Source organism: Triturus cristatus, chromosome 8, assembly GCF_964204655.1.
Source record: "Triturus cristatus chromosome 8, aTriCri1.1, whole genome shotgun sequence".
Classification (NCBI taxonomy): domain Eukaryota; kingdom Metazoa; phylum Chordata; class Amphibia; order Caudata; family Salamandridae; genus Triturus; species Triturus cristatus.
Window position 1 is genome coordinate 71,074,932 of NC_140591.1, and position 19,710 is coordinate 71,094,641.

At 45.1% G+C, this 19,710-nt stretch overlaps 1 protein-coding gene across 1 annotated transcript in view; it reads left to right on the plus strand.

The window, feature by feature from the left end:
* Positions 1-19,710, plus strand: part of CASR (calcium sensing receptor) — a 606,327-nt gene that overhangs the window by 154,145 nt on the left and 432,472 nt on the right. The window lies entirely within an intron of this gene.

A 19,710-nucleotide genomic window follows, 5' to 3' on the forward strand; every position in this document is an offset into this window, starting at 1 on the left:
TTCCGTGGGCGGGCGGAATTCTGCATGCTGGGCTGCTCACGCTGAGTTTTAGTTCCAGGAGCTTGTTCTGCACTGTAAAACCAGGCACACGGCAGCATGTGGCATGCCAGAGGGTGCTGCTTCTTTCAGCCCCTCAAGTAGATTTTCTACTTGAGTGACAGCTTTCTCAATGCGAATGGTCACGACCTGCTGCGACCGCCCGTGTTGAGAAATCTTACCGGGAGGCATTCTAGCACCCGAAAATCGTGCTAGAGGATGCAAATTCTCGCTCCCCAATTTAACACTGGCGAGCCGCATGTGAGAAAAAACTCTGCCACACTGCGGTTGGCGGAGTTTTGCAGGAACTCTGTGTCCAAAGTGGAACGAGGAGTGGGCAAAACTCCATGACCTCTGCCGGCAGATCGTAATTTTCCGCCTTACCCCTAGTTAGAGAGCATTTATTTTTGTTCAACACAAAACCGAAGTTTCATTTTCAATGTGGACATACAAATAGACACTATCACCAGTGTCAATCACCGCAGAATTAAATTTACACAGTAAGTTCCTTCTCGCCACCTTCGCCAGTGAGGTAGAGCTGAAAAGGAAAGCAGGCTGATCAGAAATTGGACCCAAGGTAACAGACACACGATTAGAAAGAAGATCAGAAACACACGTGTTAGAAGTGACAACTTTATCAATCATTTTAACCAGGAGAGAAAGAAACTCTGAGGTTTTAAGAGCAGCTCGATGAGCACCAATAGCAACAAGTCCTGAAATGGAGCTTCTGTTGCTGGCACGTTGCACATAAGGCCATTTCCAGTCTACAGAGATCAAAACATGTACAGAGCAGTCGGATCCCCTTAAGCGCTCCTAAATGATGGATGATTCTACTGGGAGTGCACCTGCGGGACGCCAGGTAATCTATCCTGGCGCTTCATAATCATTTTGTCTTGATCCCTTACGGACAGAGGGATTTCCTCAGCTGCACCCAAAACAATATTACAATTGTTGATACTATTGAATTCAACCTATCGATTACTTGTGTGCCTCACTTCCTACCATCACTCAAGGTAGCATGTCTTCATGCTTAATGTGAGAAAGGTGCCAGGAATCATTGTTGTCCATGCTGCTAGTAGAAGGAGCCAACAATCTATCAGGTCAGGGAATGCGTTCAGAGTACCTAGCTGTTCTTCCAACAGTCAATACCAGGTTATCCTTGTCGCATGCTAAACCACTCTGAGTGTGCGCTTCGGGTTGGTGGAGTAACATTTGAGATCGTACTAAAGGTGGCAGATGGGGGGTTGCCGTGTCAGCCGCTCGTCCCTATCACACTGCTGTCAGCCAAGCCTCCATTCGCCATGCTGCCAGACACTGCGATTGCTGTCCCTGCCAGAATCCCATCATTCAGCCAATCAGCAGGCACTTCAGCATTCCCAGGTGCAACCAGTGGTGCACACCAGGACTTTCTACAGAGGAATCCGAAAATTCAGAACATCTACTATTTCTACTTCATTTTTTCTGTTTCTACAGGGACATCATTTTTCCAAAAAAAGAACAGTGGAGATGATGCAAGATCATCTCCTCTGATGAGATGATCTTGATGAGGGCACAAGCTCATACCCTATCTCTCAAATGCCTAATTCAATATGTCAGTGCTAATTTGCTATGTATCTGTAAATGTCCTAACCATCCTGGTGGTACCTAAGATGGTAGGAGTCACTCTACGGGAGTCAACTCGATAGCTCCCATTCTCCTTTTTACATCCTCAATAAGAACCAAGGCAAACACTCAGGTAGCCTGCTGAATTTGGCCACAGATCATCCCTTTAGAGGAGGTTGGACAAGAGACTAAAATGGGAAAGCCTGAGTGTGACAGTTCTTTTCCCAACAGCTACTTGGGGGGAGGAAGGAGCGTAGACTAACACTAGTCTACTGGCCGCCTTGCTATCGGATCACTGCCGGTCAAAGCCTCATGAGGCTCGCCGATAGTCTCCAGCAGCTGAACCAGTGAACTGCAATCAATTCATTCATCTAGTAGGAGCATCTGCAATGGGAACATAGGCAACCCCTGCTGTCCCTCAGGACCCCCCTAAGCTAATACTGTGGACTTCACGCACACGTCTACCTCCTATTTCCTGGTACCCCCTCCGTTCTTGTCCAGCCATTTCATTATATCATCCCCAGCCCTTATGACTGATTTGCTAATTAAATAATTTAAAATTACCTAATGTAGATAATAAACATAACCAGACCTCAAAATGTTATTGTACTGAACTATCTGACCTGAATGGCCATGCAAACTCCAGGCTCCTCCCCATCCAAACTCCCACCGGAGAACCCTCAATCTCGCCTTGGAACCCTGGATGGTTGTGTGGAGGACCAGCCCGGCTCCGGCCACTGGATCTGGCTGAGCGCAGGCGATTAATCTCGACCAATACACCCGCACTCTGTCGACGAAAACATCCCCTCTTGGTTTGGTTAGAGATGAAAGGGCTTATGGAGAAAACAAAAATGAATAGTCTATGAATCACAGAGACAACTGACTTAGGGATCCCATGAATTCGGTGGCGGAGCGAAGACGAACCCCAAATTTGTACCATAACATTCACAAACTTCTAGTATTGATCACATGACAAAATTCTCACAAAGAATACAAGCAGGTGTTATAGTGAGGGTTGTACCTCAGAATATCAAGGATAAAAATATCAACCTGCAAAAATATTGTAACAAAAACATTGACTACCATATTATTGTGATAATAGAGTTACTATTCTTAGCTCCACATTTACGTATTTTGAAGAAATATAAATATTGTCACAGTACATATAAGTATACTTACCTTGATTAAGATGTTAAAATCTTCTGGTAGTGTACCTTACTTGAGTTCACGAGAATGGCCTTCATGAGTGACAGAAATATAAACAGTTGTCGGCCGAGCATTTTAACTCACAACTTCGCATCTCATCAACATTAGAGACGGGAACACTCTGTGGCCAATGACAGCATGATTAGTGAAACATGGCAGTAGCAGGTTACATTTACATAAAGACCTGCCCTACATGTTCCAACCTTTCACAGCGTGGAAACCCAGTGAATCTGGGCAAGGTACAAAAAACTTTGCAGGCTCAAAAAAATTGCAAATCGTTTACTACCTACAACTTGGCTGTTTAGGCTCTAATGATACACCACCTAGTTAGGAGTGTCGCGTGTAGAGCCCTTACCAGTTTCCGGAGCAGTGTAGTCGCTGTGGCTCGGACTTTGATGCTCCCTTTGTTGCAGGGATTCTGCTTTTGCACAGAACTATGCGCAGGAGACCAGGACCTCAGAGAATTGTGGTGTACCAGAAAACTCCACTCAGAACCCAGAACCCCTTATCCGACTAGCTTAGTATCCCATTCGTTAGCCTAGATCTAGCTAGGCGGTCCCAATGTATAGACAAACCAGAACAAGCGACTTAGATATTTCTCAGGAGTGGTGGGAATCCGAAATACCTGTTCGTATCTATTTGTTAGTCCACAACATAATAATACAGACACGGTAAAGTTTAAAGAGTTTATTTTATAAACCTCGCGTCCTAAGATGCAGTACTTTGGCTAACACTAGCAGACTAACAGTACAGATCAGAACCATAAGCATTATTACAATACCATACAAAATGAAAGGAGCAATAATACTAAAAATGACAGTGGTATGCAGCCACACTCTTTTCACTAGAATCTAATACATTATTATTATTAGACTATTAGAAGGTCTCTTAGGCTAACAGGGGGGACCCCATACCGTATAGATCAGCTTAGTAGAATCACATCAAAGGATCAGTTCTCGCATGCATCAGCTCTTCTGTTCGAATGAATCTAAAACCAAACTGTTCTGCAATATTAAAGACGCTTGTCCTTCAGATATTGGCAGCTGTATGCATGATATGTCTAACAAGTGGTACGATCAATCTAAACACAACACTCTGTACCTTCTAGTGACCCAGACTCGTTCTTTGCATGATGTACAGACCAAGGGCACATTTCACGGTAAAGAATGTGAAACAACAGTTTGTTATCCTGTAAGGCAAAGTCGAGTCAGCATTTCTAAAATGAATAACACATAACAACAGTGTCGTGAAAAGAGCAGCAGAAACGACAAGCCTGCTTGCTAACAATGATCTCGTTTATGCTAACTTAGTGTTGTAAATAGGGCGTGGCTTAATCCATCCTACACCCCCCCATGATCGGAGCACGAACCAATAGGGATACACTTATCAAGAACGCAGAGTTCAAGTGATTCAGAACAGAGCCAAGGGCATGAACTATAAGTCCATATAAGGTAAGTGTAAAGTCCGAGAATAAAAAGGAAAAAAAAAATTGTTTAAAAAATGAAAAACGATGTGTTAAAAAATCAGCAAAACTTTCGTAGAAAATTAAAAGCCCTGGATGCACCCTGGATGCACTCTGGAGTGACAATGTCAATCAGTCAATCCATAAAGGTATAAGCACCGTAAGTTGCAACAGCTTCCAAGAGAAAATCATTGGAGCGTTCCGCAAAAGTATCCGCCATCCAATTTAACAAGGGAAAGGAACACACATGTTTATCAAGTATCGGAGCATCCAGCACCATGATAGGACAACTGTCAGTCTCCTCGATATAACTCCTTTCAAGGAATTCAATAGCCGCCTCTCCGATATCCCAGTTACCAAGGACTCCGTGTGCAGCACCCAAAGCCATAAACCCGACACCAGAACAATCCAATTCATGAGCCACTAAGGGACACATTAGTTCATCAAAATATGGGTCAGGTGACGCCAAGTTTGACAGGCACAAGTCCAGGGCCCATTGGAAGGGACAATCTAGGCAATGAAAGACAGGTTGCACACACGTAAAAAAGGGAAACCGGAAAGACAAACCATACTTGATGCTTAATACCGCCAATGGTAAGGTGCCGTAGTAATCAAGCATCCGGCTACGAAGATGGAGCAAGCGCAGCACGCTGTCTTGCAACTCCCGGTGTGCAGCCATACTTAAGTGCGCAAATCAATAAGAGGATCCCAGCCACCAAAGCGAGGAGCAAGGGGAACCCTCCGAAGATACTCGAAAAAATAGAATGTAAAAATGCGGGGATCACACCAAAAACAGTCTGGAAAGATGTCACGAGGCCCGAGCCCACAATTTTAAAAAAATGAACAAGGCCAGTCGTAGACGAAGCATTAAAGAAAGTTTGAATCAATGTTCCAAAATGGAGTGGGAGGTCGGTATTTAAAAGAGCCTGTACCTCAGTGCATGTGTTCGCCACATTAAGAAGAAATGTTTCACGGGATGAAGTCAACGCAACCTCTTTTTTAGACAAAAGAGCCCTTATTCTGCTCATCCTATTGAACTCTGCGTTCAAGGTTGGAATCGCTGGCCAGATGGATATATCGAGTCGGACTTGCAGGGGTGGAAAAAGGACGTTATTACAGCAAACTACTTTTTGCGAAACAGTGACTATGTAAGGAATACCCACAAGCATCCCACAGCAAGCTTCACTATTTAAAAGCAAATAACTACCGTTGGCAAGCAGCTTAAAAGAAGACGGTATAACTGGCATAGGAATCCCCTTTAGGACACAAGCTAAATTAGGAGCATGTATATTGCAAGCGCCATGTAATTGTATATGTCTACAAACCACAGAGTGATCAGGAGCGGAAGTGCATTCTTCACCTTTTAAGTAAACCTCCTTGCCATCCCTAACGCATCTGTAAGTGAACGGAAGTGACCAAACTTCGTGCAGGAACGCATCACCAAGTTGTTCATATCTGCCAATGGCATAATGCTTCATGCACGAACTAAATTTGAACAAACTAAAAGGTAAAGTGACTAATCCGTGGATAAGCCACACGGCTGAATTCAACTCAGCTACAGAAAAAGGTAAAGGTTCTAATTTTTCAATGTGCAGCAATGCATAAGTTGCATCTTTCATGGACATGAACTGCTGTTTTTCTGTCAAATTAAAAGGAAAGAACAATGATGAAATATTCATGTAATCCCAAGGGACTTTCCCTGCCTTTAACGTTTGCAATGTCCATGCAAACTGCATAATTGAACGCAACTGATTTTGACCATGATACAACACAGATACATCATCTTGCACAATGTCTACGACAGAAGAAACAATATTATCCAATGTATAAATTCTGGAAGACAAAGTATTAATACTATTATCTATCACAGCTAATACTTTTTCCATATTGGCCTGGTCAATAGCACGTAATCTAGAAGCAGCTTCAATTTGCGACAATATCCAAATTTCATTGTAAATAGCATAAGCCCAACGTTTAGACCTGCCATTTGCAGGACCCTTAATAAAATCATTCAAATCTATTTTTTCATTTAAGCGTGATAAATGAAGCTTAACTGAAGTTAACGTGGAATGTTGCAGCCATGACTGACATAACGTACCTACAGAGTAGGTAGTCACCGTGTGTGCAGATGTGAAACGAGGATCAACCCTAAGTTGTGAATACCCTGGAGCTAAATCCAGAAACCGACGTTGACAGGAATCTGAGCTTGTTTGCCATACCAACCAACCCTCAGGATTCAATGTTGAAATATTGAAGGTGCCATTGGAAACAAGGGACTGCAACATAGTAAGGGACAGATCTAAGTGATTTTCCCAACCAGGATAAGCACCCAGATCAGGGATCGAGGGGGAAATTAATTTTTTAGATACAGCCAATCCAAAACAGGTGGTCTGAAAAATAGCCGAATTTAAAAATAAGATATGGTTTGGGATAAGACAGTCACGATGCAAAGCTTCTGTTCCTTGTACCTGCCACGGTTTAGTTCCCCAAACCGATTTAAGATCGATAGTAGCTTTCCATACGTCATAACCTCCAATAGCCAATTCATCCATAAAGGATTTGGAATATAATAATTTTGTGTGTGTCAGTCTGACCTTAGAAGTGGGTTCTACCGCCACCTTAAAATAAAAAGAATCAGGGTTTGACACACTAAAATACGAAAAGCATGTGAATTTTTTCAATAAAGTGGCAGAGCTGCCGGGCATAGGGACAGGACAATGTTCCCATTGAGTGAAATTAACAAAATTTCGAAAAGTATTTGCTCTGTGTAGGAAATGTGTGCCATAATGTTGAAAACAAAATTGCTCATCGTAGTTTGCAGTATTTAAATACAGATCTTCAGCATCAAATGCAGCATAATATTTTAAAACCAGAAAACAGTGCTTCTATTGCTTGTACATCCCAATCATCTGAGCGGATGTTTTGTTTAACTACATCACCCATAGAAACACGAAAAACAGTTGGCACATTAATAACTTCGGTGGGACCATGAATTTGAAAGTTCACTGCATCCCAAGCAATCCCATCACGTACAGGCCAGGCGGTGATGTTCACAAACGTCTGGTCTCTTTTCATGATGTGTGATGAGGAATGGGGGGCCAAAGTTCCATCAATTAATTGAATCGTAGAACGCTCATTCAGGTATTGTTCATTGATAAGTCTAAAAAACACTACCACAAAGCCAATTGTCATGAATAAAAAAATACAAATCAGCACCAACCAGATGTAAGTCCAAGGTGCAACCAAAAAATGTCTCTTGAACCAGGCAAAAAATATAGAAATTTTGGAAGGGGCAGTGGAAGTCAATGATTCAGTTTCAAAGGAAGAATGGGACTGGGTAAGTGTTGTTGTATGTAATAGGGGCAAAGGGACTTCAGCAGGATAAGCATACTCAGGATCATCAGGCAAACCACCAGCAGTAGGTGGTACAGGCGTATCAGTAACTGTAAGCATCTCAATGGAAACCTCAGGCACGATGATAGAGGGTGGCATCACAACAGAGTTTCTCAGCATCGAAGGGCAGGAAACCGAAGGTGTCATACTATGGAGAATCGGCCACCCTGTGTAGCTTGACATTCTCAATTGAAATGTACCTGTTACCCTTGCGACCAGGAAGTGGGGGTAAAACAACTGTATGTGTACCCAATACTCCAAGCACCGGGACTGGTGCACGATAAGAGGGGCCAAACTCCTTCTTGTTCTCCACCTTCTCACGGACCAGGTCTCCAACTCGAGGCAGCCGGCCGACTACCGGAATCAGGAGCGCTTCTTCAGATGTAGAGGGCACGTGTTCCTTCGCTAGAGTGTCTCTTGCTTCTTGTAGATTCTGCAATACAGCACAGTGGTCATCTAGGTCAAAAGGCGCGGCAGCCGCCGCCATGTCTAGACCGTCAAGGTCCGGAACAAACATTCTCACTCCAAAGAGCATCATGTACGGGGTCCACCCACCCAGAGACCTTCTAGGGAGGTTATTAAGTGCACGTTGGACGTCATACAAGTGGGCAAGCCAGTTCCGGCCTGTACCTAACACCTTGGCTGTCAACGATTGCTTTAGGTCACGGTTCATCCGTTCCACAACACTATTGCCCTCAGGCCGGTATGGAGACGAAAATTTGACTTGGACCCCCAAACTTCTCATTGCCTCTTTGTACGCCTTAGAGGCGAGCGCCGGGCCCTGATCAGAGTGAAGGGTACCACACGCAAAACTCCCTATAAAGACACGCAATGCTTTGATGACAGTCCTGGCATCAGCAGTCCTTTGTGGCCACACCCACAGAAAACGTGTGCACGAATCCACTGCAACCAAGATGTACTTGTACGCAGTATCAGAGGTAAAAGGACCGCAATGATCTAAATAAACACACGCAAGTGGTTGATTAGAGATATGCAGCTGCGTTGGAGGTGGACGCTCAACAGAAGAAGGTTTAATCTGCTGGCAAATGTCACAACTAAGTACATAAGCCCGCGCTTGTTTATACAAACCGTACCACCAGTAACGTTGCTGTAAAAGAGACACAGTTGCTGACACTCCAGCATGCGCAGACGCAACACCTTCGTGGGCAGCCGTTATTAAATTTGGTCTGCAGTCCGCGTTGGGAATCAATCTATCACCAACGTCGTTAATCCTCACTAACGGGACGTTATCAGGACTTAAGTGATAATGGTATCGAGAAGGGAAACCTCTAGGGAAGTTCGTCCCTGTCTCTGAAGCAGCAATAGCTGCTAAGATGTCATCATCTATCTTAGATTTTGATCTTGTAACTGCTGCTACTAAATATGTCGCCACTGCTGTTTTAGCTGCCTCGTCAGCCAAACTGTTACCGACAGCATGGACACCAACTCGTTGGTGACCAAGAGTGTGAATTACATTCACAAGTGGCAGACTCCCTTTAAGTTCTGCCACTCGAGCCCAAAGCGTTTTATGCTTTACTGTGCCACCTTTGGAATCACTAAAACCATTCATAATCCAAAAAAGCAAATTGTCGTTGTATGATTGAACACAATAGTAAGAATCACTCACTATAAGAGTAGTGACCCTGTGATCAGCAAACTCAAGTGCAAGCACTAGAGCACGAAGCTCCGCCAACTGCGCGGTACAATCACCCAATGACTGCGTATGCACTGCATCAGATTGGAACTCACCATTTACGAAAGTACCTACTACAATTGCGCAAGCCGCTGAATAAGCGTGCCTCGATCCAGTTGCGGGTTGCGCCGACCCGTCAGTGTATATGACACAATGGTATTCCTCGATGGGGCGCAATGACAGAGGAGCAGGATGAACAAATTCATACTCCAAACTCTCTTGAGTCTGCAACGCCACGTCAAAGATGTATTCGACGTCAGGCGAAGCTAAGGAGGTCGCCCATTGTATCCACCTTGGATGCAAAGCCTTAGAATTTGGTACACTAGCTTTAGTGACTACTTCGAGAGCAGGAAACGGTGTTACCACCAGCATGCGCTTTCCCTGTGATAGCGCTCGTTCTTTCAGGATCGCCATCTGAACTGCCGTTAAGACTTTTTCAACAGTGGAAAATCGCAGCTCAGCCGAAGTGTACAGATGAGATTTGTAAGCAATGGGGACTGTGTCGCCCTCATTGAACGTTAAGTACGTGAAACCTTCCGCGCCTGGAATAATTCTAATGACCAGGTTGGTGTGGTTGTCACGAGTCTTTAAATATTTAGCTGTAAGAAGATCAGTTTGCAAAGTATACAATGCCAATGAGTGCTCTGGAAGCCAGCAAGATCTGGTAAAAGTTGGTTGTATCAAGGCATAAAGCGTCTTGATACGCTGAGCATAATCAGGAATGTAGGATCGACCGAAATTCAGAAAACCCAGCAGGGATTGGAGTTTTTTCAGTGTCGTAGGGATACGAAGGCGTGCGCATTTCTCAAGGAATTGCGGTGCCAAGCCTCGACCCTCATTATTGAGTTCATACCCCAAGAACAACACTGTAAACTCAGCAATGTGGGACTTCTTAAAGTTAAACTTGTAACCGAAGTCGGCAAACATAGTCACTATGTTATCTACACGAGCAAGGTGTGGAAGCAACTCGTCGTCAGTGAGGTAAATGTCATCAACATACGAGTATGCCTCCGAGTCTACCATCTCCAAGAGAGAGACCACGCGAGCGGCAAAAACTCCAGGGCTGTTTTTATAGCCCATCGGGAGCCGTTTGAACAATTTTTGTTTGCCACCAGAGGTGAATGCTGTCCACTCATAACTAAGAGGGGCCAAGTTATGGCAATAAAAGCCATTTGATAAGTCGAGCGTAGTTTTGAAACGTTTTCTCACAAGACTATCAACGAGAGCCGAACTATGAGTATTTTGTACCGCACATGTCCGGCAATGCGAGTTTAAATGCCGGTAATCCAAATCTAGGCGGTACGACCTTGGAGCGTCCAAAATGAAAGCCGGAGGCCAATCTGTCTCCGCCAAAAGCATATCATAGGTGGTGGTAAGATTATCCCAAAAAAACACTTTAATTTTGCGTTGTATGTCACCCTCAATATTAAGGACTATTTCAAATAATCTTTCTGGGGGAGCTACGCGAGTATCAGCAGTTTCAACTGTCACATAAATGTCAGTTGCTGTCGCCTCCAGAAATGGACGCAATGCTTCCCGCACTACTGTAACCTCCGCCTCGCTGTCTAGCAGCGTTAGTGCCCATGTCAGGTTCCGAAGCTGTGTCCTGACCATCTGAGGCATATCTCGCTGAGATAGCAGCAACTTTCTTTTTCTGAAACGGTGGATGTGGTCTGGTAGTGTCTTCCTGCTTGCCTTTACCGTCAGTCTGGCGGGGCTGGTCTCGACCTTGAGCACCCCGTCCTCTCCCACGCTCTCCACCACCAGTGTGCGAAGACGATGTTTCCTGTGAAGAACGAGGAGAGCGTTGTTCAGAAACCTGAAATCTATCAGGTGACTTAATACGAGTACGATCGCGCAAATCATAAGTGCTTTCACTATACGACTGTACGGGTGAGGCAGGACGAGAAACCTGTTTCTGTTGCTGCTTCTCTTGTTTTTTGGCTCGCCAACTTTGTTTAGGAAAGTTGGGCTTTTCGTCTTAGTTTGCTGCACTACATCAGGAATTTTGATGGTGGGTTTCACGCCCAAGGCACTACGTCCAACCATCCTATAGGCTTTCGCAATAATTTTTGCGAACTCCCTTGGTTTATCGGCATCAGCCACAAGTTCCAGCATATTACCAACTTGGAACTGCATGGCATCTCCTTTGAGGTTGCCCATTACCATGGAACAAACCACATCGAAACTGTCGACAAGCCTTAATCCTAACTCTATTGCTGCCTCCGCACCATGACTTTCTTGGACTTTCTTAATGACGGAGGGTAGTACAGACATAGACGGAGTGCCGTAGCACTTCGAATAGGTCGCAGCAAAGACCTTGCCCCAATTGTCACAATCAACAAGTTTAGGGACCAGGTCCTTCGGCAAAGTAATGGTGAGTATCCTGTGTTTATCCACAGGTGTAGTGTTTGGAAACACGGCTTCTAATTGATCAAATTTTTGCGCAAGCCAGTAAGGAAATTCATCCTTACTGAGGGGGAGCTTGCCGACAACCGCATTAACCATAACAGGGCTAATCACCACCGCGTGATGGTGATCCGTCCCGTGCCCAGCAACCGCAGGTGCTCCCACCTGAACTGTGCATGACACATATTGCACTAAAGCCCTATGGACCGTAATCAGGGCTGTGTGTAGCGTTCGTAAATCACCCACTCCCACCGTCAGGTAGCGTGGGTGTGGAGTATATCCGGCCAGTACCGGCCAAGTGGCCCCTGCAATTGACAACGGGCCCATTCTCGCCGATACGACCTCATGGGGGAGGGCGCCATTAAACCAAATTGTATGCTGCCAGGCAGAAATAGGAATTTCTAGTGTCCTATATGGGGCATAGGCCGCAGGCACAGGCGAGGCTGTATAGTTGTGGAACAAATTATCATCCGTATCCACCTCCTCAAAGGTCACCCATGAGTAAAACAACTCATACGGGTAGGTGGTATCAGCACTGACCACAAAGACCACAGCCATCCCGTCATCAGGTACCCCATAAGCCCTCAAATGAGCGCGCAGAGGAACCCTACTATGAGCGGGAATATTAAACGCCATAAGGACACCCTAAAGAGAAACAACGATATTTACAGTAGCACTTGGGCTCAAAAATTATAACCTTTTTAATTTTCAAGCTTGATAGAACCTTTAGTCAAAACCTAGGTAGGTTAAACCGTCACTCTTGTTTTCCGGAAACGAGAGTGAGGGTAGTTGTGGACTAAACTCAAGTACTACTAAAGCGTCTCAGATCATAAGGCCCCACTTAGGGCGCCATGTTGCAGGGATTCTGCTTTTGCACAGAACTATGCGCAGGAGACCAGGACCTCAGAGAATTGTGGTGTACCAGAAAACTCCCCTCAGAACCCAGAACCCCTTATCCGACTACCTTAGTATCCCATTCGTTAGCCTAGATCTAGCTAGGCGGTCCCAATGTATAGACAAACCAGAACAAGCGACTTAGATATTTCTCAGGAGTGGTGGGAATCCGAAATACCTGTTCGTATCTATTTGTTAGTCCACAACATAATAATACAGACACGGTAAAGTTTAAAGAGTTTATTTTATAAACCTCGCGTCCTAAGATGCAGTACTTTGGCTAACACTAGCAGACTAACAGTACAGATCAGAACCATAAGCATTATTACAATACCATACAAAATGAAAGGAGCAATCATACTAATAATGACAGTGGTATACAGCCACACTCTTTTCACTAGAATCTAATACATTATTATTATTAGACTATTAGAAGGTTTCTTAGGCTAACAGGGGGGACCCCATACCGTATAGATCAGCTTAGTAGAATCACATCAAAGGATCAGCTCTCGCATGCATCAGCTCTTCTGTTCGAATGAATCTAAAACCAAACTGTTCTGCAATATTAAAGACGCTTGTCCTTCAGATAGTGGCAGCTGTATGCATGATATGTCTAACAAGTGGTACGATCAATGTAAACACAACACTCTGTACCTTCTAGTGACCCAGACTCGTTCTTTGCATGATGTACAGACCAAGGGCACATTTCACGGTTAAGAATGTGAAACAACAGTTTGTTATCCTGTAAGGCAAATTCGAGTCAGCATTTCTAAAATGAATAACACATAACAACAGTGTCGTGTGCAGCGCAGCAGAAACGACAAGCTTGCTTGCTAACAATGATCTCGTTTATGCTAACTTAGTGTTGTAAATAGGGCGTGGCTTAATCCATCCTACACCTTATTGGAACTGTCACTTTAGAATCAAATCAGGCCCACATAACACTTCTGAAACATTCTCATTTGAATGATAGACAATAGATCTTTTTGAATGCTTTATGTAAGTATTAAATTCAAAATACAAAATATTCAATTAGTACATTAGCAGCAAAGCATATAGCCAATCATTTTGAAGAAAAAGTTAATAAAATCTATCAGAACTTCCCCATCCACTTTGAGGAGACAATTGTTTTCTTTCCCCCTCCAGTGGCTTACCAAACTCTGGAGGAAATTCAGTTGGCTCTTGCTTCAGCCAAATCAAGATCTCCTTTAGATATTTGTCCTTCCAAGATTTCCACTGCTCTCTCCAATCAGTAGGCCCCTGCCAATCCTTCTTTATTCAATCATTCTGTTAATACTAGAAAAATCCCAGCTACTTTGAAGGCGGCTCAGGTAAAACGATCCATAAAAAGCTAATCTAACACCTTTGAATCTTTCTAAGTATCGCCCAATCTCATTGGGTAAGCTTCTGGAAGGATTAATAAACAAACAACTCTTAGAGTACCTTGAGGTCAACAACATCTTGGACCCAACTCAATCGGGTTTTAGACCTTCACAAAACACTTGGTAGTGGTCATTGACCACATTAGAGATTCCTTAGAAACTAATATACCATCTATGCAAGTGCTGCTTGACTTGTCGGCAGCTTTCGATACGGTGTCTCATACCAGATTACTCTTTAGATTACAAGAAATTGGCATTGATGGGACAGCGCTAAATTGGCTTGGCAATTTCCTGTCCAATAGAACCCAAACTATTATTTTTGGTTCCTTTAAGTCTTGCATTATGATGCTGGATAAAGGGGTACCCCAGGGCTCCTGTTTCAGCCACTTGCTTTTCAACATGTATGTTGCACCCCGCGCCAAGATTGGAAGAAACTTTGGCTTTGAAATAATATCGTATGAGGATGACACACAGTTTATCAAACCCTTGATAAAGATTTGACCAAGGCAAAAGAAAGCTTCGTAGCTGAGATAACAGCAATTGCCACCTGTACAACAGAAAACTGTCTCCCGCTGAAGAGTGAAAAAACAGAGATTATGCTGTTTGGCAAGGCCCAACAACTGTGGGCTGCTGATCGGTGGACTACAGAACTTGGCATTGATTCCACAACCAAATGGATGGTTAAGAACTTGTGAGTCTTCCTTGACCAACCTTTTACATAACGACTCTCTGGCCGCTTTGCGTAGTGCCTGTAAAAAGTTAGAACGGGTCTGGAGAAGGGAATACGTCCTTGGGGCTAAAAAGTTGTACCAGGACGCAATCAAGCGATACCACAAGGCCACACATATGGCTCGAGCGGCTTACTTCACTAATGAGATTAAGTCCAGCAAAAACCCTGTAAGAAGCATTTTTAAAATACTCGACGACCTCAAAAATAGGAAAAATCCTTCCACTCCGGTGATCACATCGGGTCAGCAATGTGAGGATCTGGCCACCTTCTTTGTTAAGAAGGTAGAAGCCATCTATAAACCCTTCCCTATATCCCCTATCGATCCCTTGGCTCCATCGGCTCCTTGAACCACTGTTACCGAGGCAGTAATCACCTCTATGCCCCAGGACGAGTTTCTCACATTGAGCGAGAAGGTTAAATCAGACTCCCCCATGGGTCCCATGAGGTCTACCCAATTTAGGGACCCCGTACCTGTACTACTTACGCCCTTGTGTCAGGTCATCAATTCTTCCTTCACCTCAGTCGTGGTGCCTTCGTCGTGGAAACAAGCTTGGGTGGTCCCATTGCTAAAAAACCCTCACTGGACCCGACTAAGCCGGAAAACTTCCGACCCATATCTCTTTTGCTTTGGGTTGCTAAAATTGCTGAGTCTCACACGAATAACATTCTTTTTTGGCTTTCTGAACAACACCGGTGCCCTGGATCGGTCCCAGAATAGTTTCTGCCCTGGTCATAGCACCGAGACCACATTTGTAGCTGAGAGTGAACACCTACAGACCATTCTGGACGAGGGACAAACTGTGGCCTTGATATTACTCGATCTTAGTGCCACTTATGATACGGTCTCCCATCTGATCCTCTTGCGTCGTCTAGAGGAGGAGGGGGTGGTAGGTCTTGCCCTGGATTGGTTTAGATCTTTTCTATCTGACAGAACATTCCAGGTCACTGCCCCCCCTTTCTCTCCCACGCTCATTCCATCAAGCATTGAGCCCTGTTCTGTTTAACCTTTATGTTCAACCCCTGGCGGCGGTGGCGAAGGACCTTGGTTTGACCATGGTTTAGTATGCTGACGACACGCAGCTAGTGGTGGCCCTCTCTGATGAACCTATGCGGGGCGCCTCACAGTTTCGGAGCGGCCTTGCAGCGGTCGCGCACTGGATGACCGCCAACTGCCTCCAACTTAACGCCAATAAGTCAGAAGTGCTGTTGGTGGGGAAAGATAAGGGGCTCTGGAGCACGTAATGGTAGCCGGCGTCCTTGGGCAGCACCCCCACCCCTAAGTCAGTAGTGAAAAATCTAGGGATTTGGTTTGACTCCACTCTTGGATTCCAGGAGCACACCAAGAAGGTTGCTGGTACCTGCTTTGGTCTTCTCCGGGGCCTGAGGCCCATGTTGGGTTTCTTTGACCCTCCCACCCACCAGTTGATAGTCCAAGCGACTATCTTATCCAGATTAGACTACTCCAACGCACTCATGTTAGGCGCCAACAAGGCGGAAGTGACTCGCCTCCAGCGAGTCCAGAATGCAGCCGCCCGAGTCCTGCTGAGGCTCCCCAGAACCTGTTCCACGACAGGTGCTTTGCGTCGCCTACACTGGCTACCCATGTTAAAAGGGATAGAATTCAAGCACTATGCCTGCCCTTCAAAATTCTAAAGTTTTCATCCCCTGAGATTTTGTCTAATCTACTGGTTCCTTATGTTCCCACCTGCCAGCTACGCTCTGCTGAGCAATTTTTGGCAACGGTCCCCCGGGTAAGCCCCCTCAGAGCGGGGGGCCGGTCCTTTCGGTAACTGGCCGCTAAACTGTGGAACTCTCTCCCTATTCAGATCCGCTGCCTAGACTGTCTGCTACCCTTTCGTAGGGCCGTCAAGACCTACCTGTTCCCCACGGTCTAGCCCCAGCTCCCTGCCGACACTGCTGCTAGCGCCGGGATGCCTCTTCGCTGGGGCAGCTGTGCGCTTTACAAGAATACCTAACATAACATAACATAACATAAAAGAGCATGTGATATCCACCACAGGCTCCTGTTTTCACTTACTGAGAATAGCCTTTCCTTTCCTCCCAAGCAAGGGGAACAGTGGTTCAGTTACTTTTAATTAGCCGTTTGGATAATTTTAACTTACTGTTGGCTTTGGCAAATGAGACATTATTATCAAAATTACAGTGGTGCAGAACATAGCAGCTCGCCTCATTTGCAATTTGCCATAAGGGGCTGCATCTGCTCCCCTCCTGCGTTCTTTACATTGGCTTCTGGTTCGGAGGAGAATCATTTTAAAAATGTGTTGCCTTACACATAGAGCCCTGGCCGGAAAAGGCCCTTTTTACCTAGCTTCAAAGCTTAGGAACTACTGCCCTCCCAGACTCCTTAGATCTAGTGATAAAGCACTGTTAATTGTTTCTTGCGTCTAAACGGCCCACTCAGGTGGCAGGTCTTTTTTTCACTTGGCTCCCCACTAGTGGAACAAATTGCCACATCATATTCGAACTTATTCAGATCACTTTCTCTTCAGGAAAGTACTTAAGACAACTTTGTTCTGATTTATCTGCTAATGTTGCCTTTGCCTCTTGGTTGTGCCGAGATACCCCTCCCGGGGTGATTTTATAAATCAAAATAACATAACATAACATAAATCATAAGTAAAAGAGCTCAGTACAGTTCAGTAGGGAATCCGACATAGATTCACCTTTTAAGAATGAGAGTAGTGTCTCTCAGCCGGTTGTGAGAGAAGTGCACACTCATATAAAGGCTTCAGACAATGGAGTTCATACATTTGGTGAGAACACATGATTCACTAAGTTTAAACAAACAGGAAGGAGTCTAAAGAGAACATTTCTACATCTAATACTTTGGGTGATTTTTCCACCGCCAAAACATTGTGGTTCAATCAATCTCACTGTCTTGGATATACAGCTCGACTGATACAACGTTAAGCAATGTTTGTGCTTGGGGTAGTACATTCAGGAGACTTTCTCTGAGAACTTTCTGGGCTGACTTATATGAAACTATCAAAGTCCATTTTAGAAGTGAAATCAACAATAATATCACATGACATAAAACAAGATGGAAGACAACGTAAAGACGTTTTAGTATTAGCAGTAGCTCAAATATAGCGCATCCTTTTCATCAATGGAAAAGGTGCGCTCGCAGGAGTATTGCTGCTGTTTTCAGAACCACACGGAGACTGGCCAGTTCATGGCATATGATGCTGGGCTACAATGGGTTGAAGCCCTCCACTGGAGCTAATAATAGTTAACAGTTATTATGGATGGTCACCTGGGTGAGGAAAGGGAAGATACATTGGAGCAATTAGAGCTATTAATGGAACATGAGGATCACAAATCAATTTTGGCCAAGAGTTATTTAAGAGGGAAATACAGTTTTTGTTTTTTTAACATTAATGGTGAAGAGGATTCTCTGCTCCAGGATAAGTAAGGCTGTTCAGCTATAGAGTTTGAATTTGCATTTAGACTGAGGTACATTACTTTGGATTGTGAACAATAGATGTTTATGCAGCTCAGTGTCGCCCATGGTTTTATGGAGGATATACAGGATTCTAGGACGTTGTATTTATTTTGCTTGTTAGTGCTGTAGAGGTAGAGGTCAGTGTCATTGGGGTGAGAGGCCTTGTTGTTGATACAGAGTTAGAGCAGGGTGCAATTGGCCAGGGAGTGCTTGTTGGGTAATGTAGAGGGAGAGCTTGGAGTCAACATCACAGGATTGCTTGCTGGTAATGCAGAGGTAGAGTTGGGTACCATTGGTGTAGGAGTGCTTCTTGCTGATGAAGAGTCAGAGTTCACTACCACTGGTCAGGAAACATAAGCGATGCAGCAGTAGAGTTTGATGTCATCAATATAGGATCAATTTTAAGTGATGCAGGTTTGGAGTTGGGTGTCATTGATATAGGAGTACTTGTTAGTGATTCAGAGGTAGCGTTGGATAACACTGGCCAGGGAGTGCTTGTTGGTGATGCAGAGTTATTTTTGGGTGCTTTTTTTAGTGCTACTGAGATAGTGATGGGTGTCAGTGATGTAGGAATGCTTGTTGAAGACGAAGAGTCAGGGTTGGGTGCAGTTGGCCAGAGAGTTGATTTTTAGTGATGCTGAGGTAGAGTTGGGTCTCAGTGGTATAGGAATGGTTGTTGGTGAAACAGAGTTAGACTTAGGTCCCGTAGGCAAGAGAGTTGTGTTTTTTTAGTGATGCTGAGGTAGAGTTGGGTCTCAGTGGTGTAGGAATGCTTGCTGATGATGAAGAGTTAGAGTTGGGTACCGTAGGCCAGAATTCTGTTTTTTAGTGATGATGAATTAAGTTGGGTGTCAGTGGTGTAGGAGTGCTTGTTGGTGATGCAGAGTTAGAGTGGGTACCGTAGGCCAGAATTGTGGATTTTAGTGAGGCTGAAGTAGAGGTGGGTGTCAGTGGTGTTGGACTGCATGTTGGGGATGCAGATTTACAGCTGGGTGCAATTGGCTAGAGAGTTGCTTTTTTATTTAGTGATGCTGAGGTAGAGTTGGGTGTCAGTGGTGTAGGAGTGCCTGTTGGTGATGCAGACCGTGAGTTGGGTGTTATCAGCCAAGAAGTGTTTGCCCCCACAGGCGGTCGCTTCCTCCACGCTGCTCTGGCCGCTCGCCTGCCTGCTGCCTTACCTGCTTCTTGACCGCGTCCTGACCGCTGCAGATCACCGCTCACCTCTTCTCCGCTGCTGCCCTCCGCATCTTCCTCAGGTCCGCCTTCCGCTCGCAGCCTGCCGCCTCTGCCCCCGCTCCTCACCTGTTCACCGGCCCCGCTGCCCCGGTCACCTCCGTGCTTTCCCGCTGCCGCTGCCCCGTAGCCCCGCCTCCCCTCCTCACCCATTGGTCCTCCCGCCTCCCGCCTCCCGGCTGACCCTCCCTCCCGGCTCCTACTTAT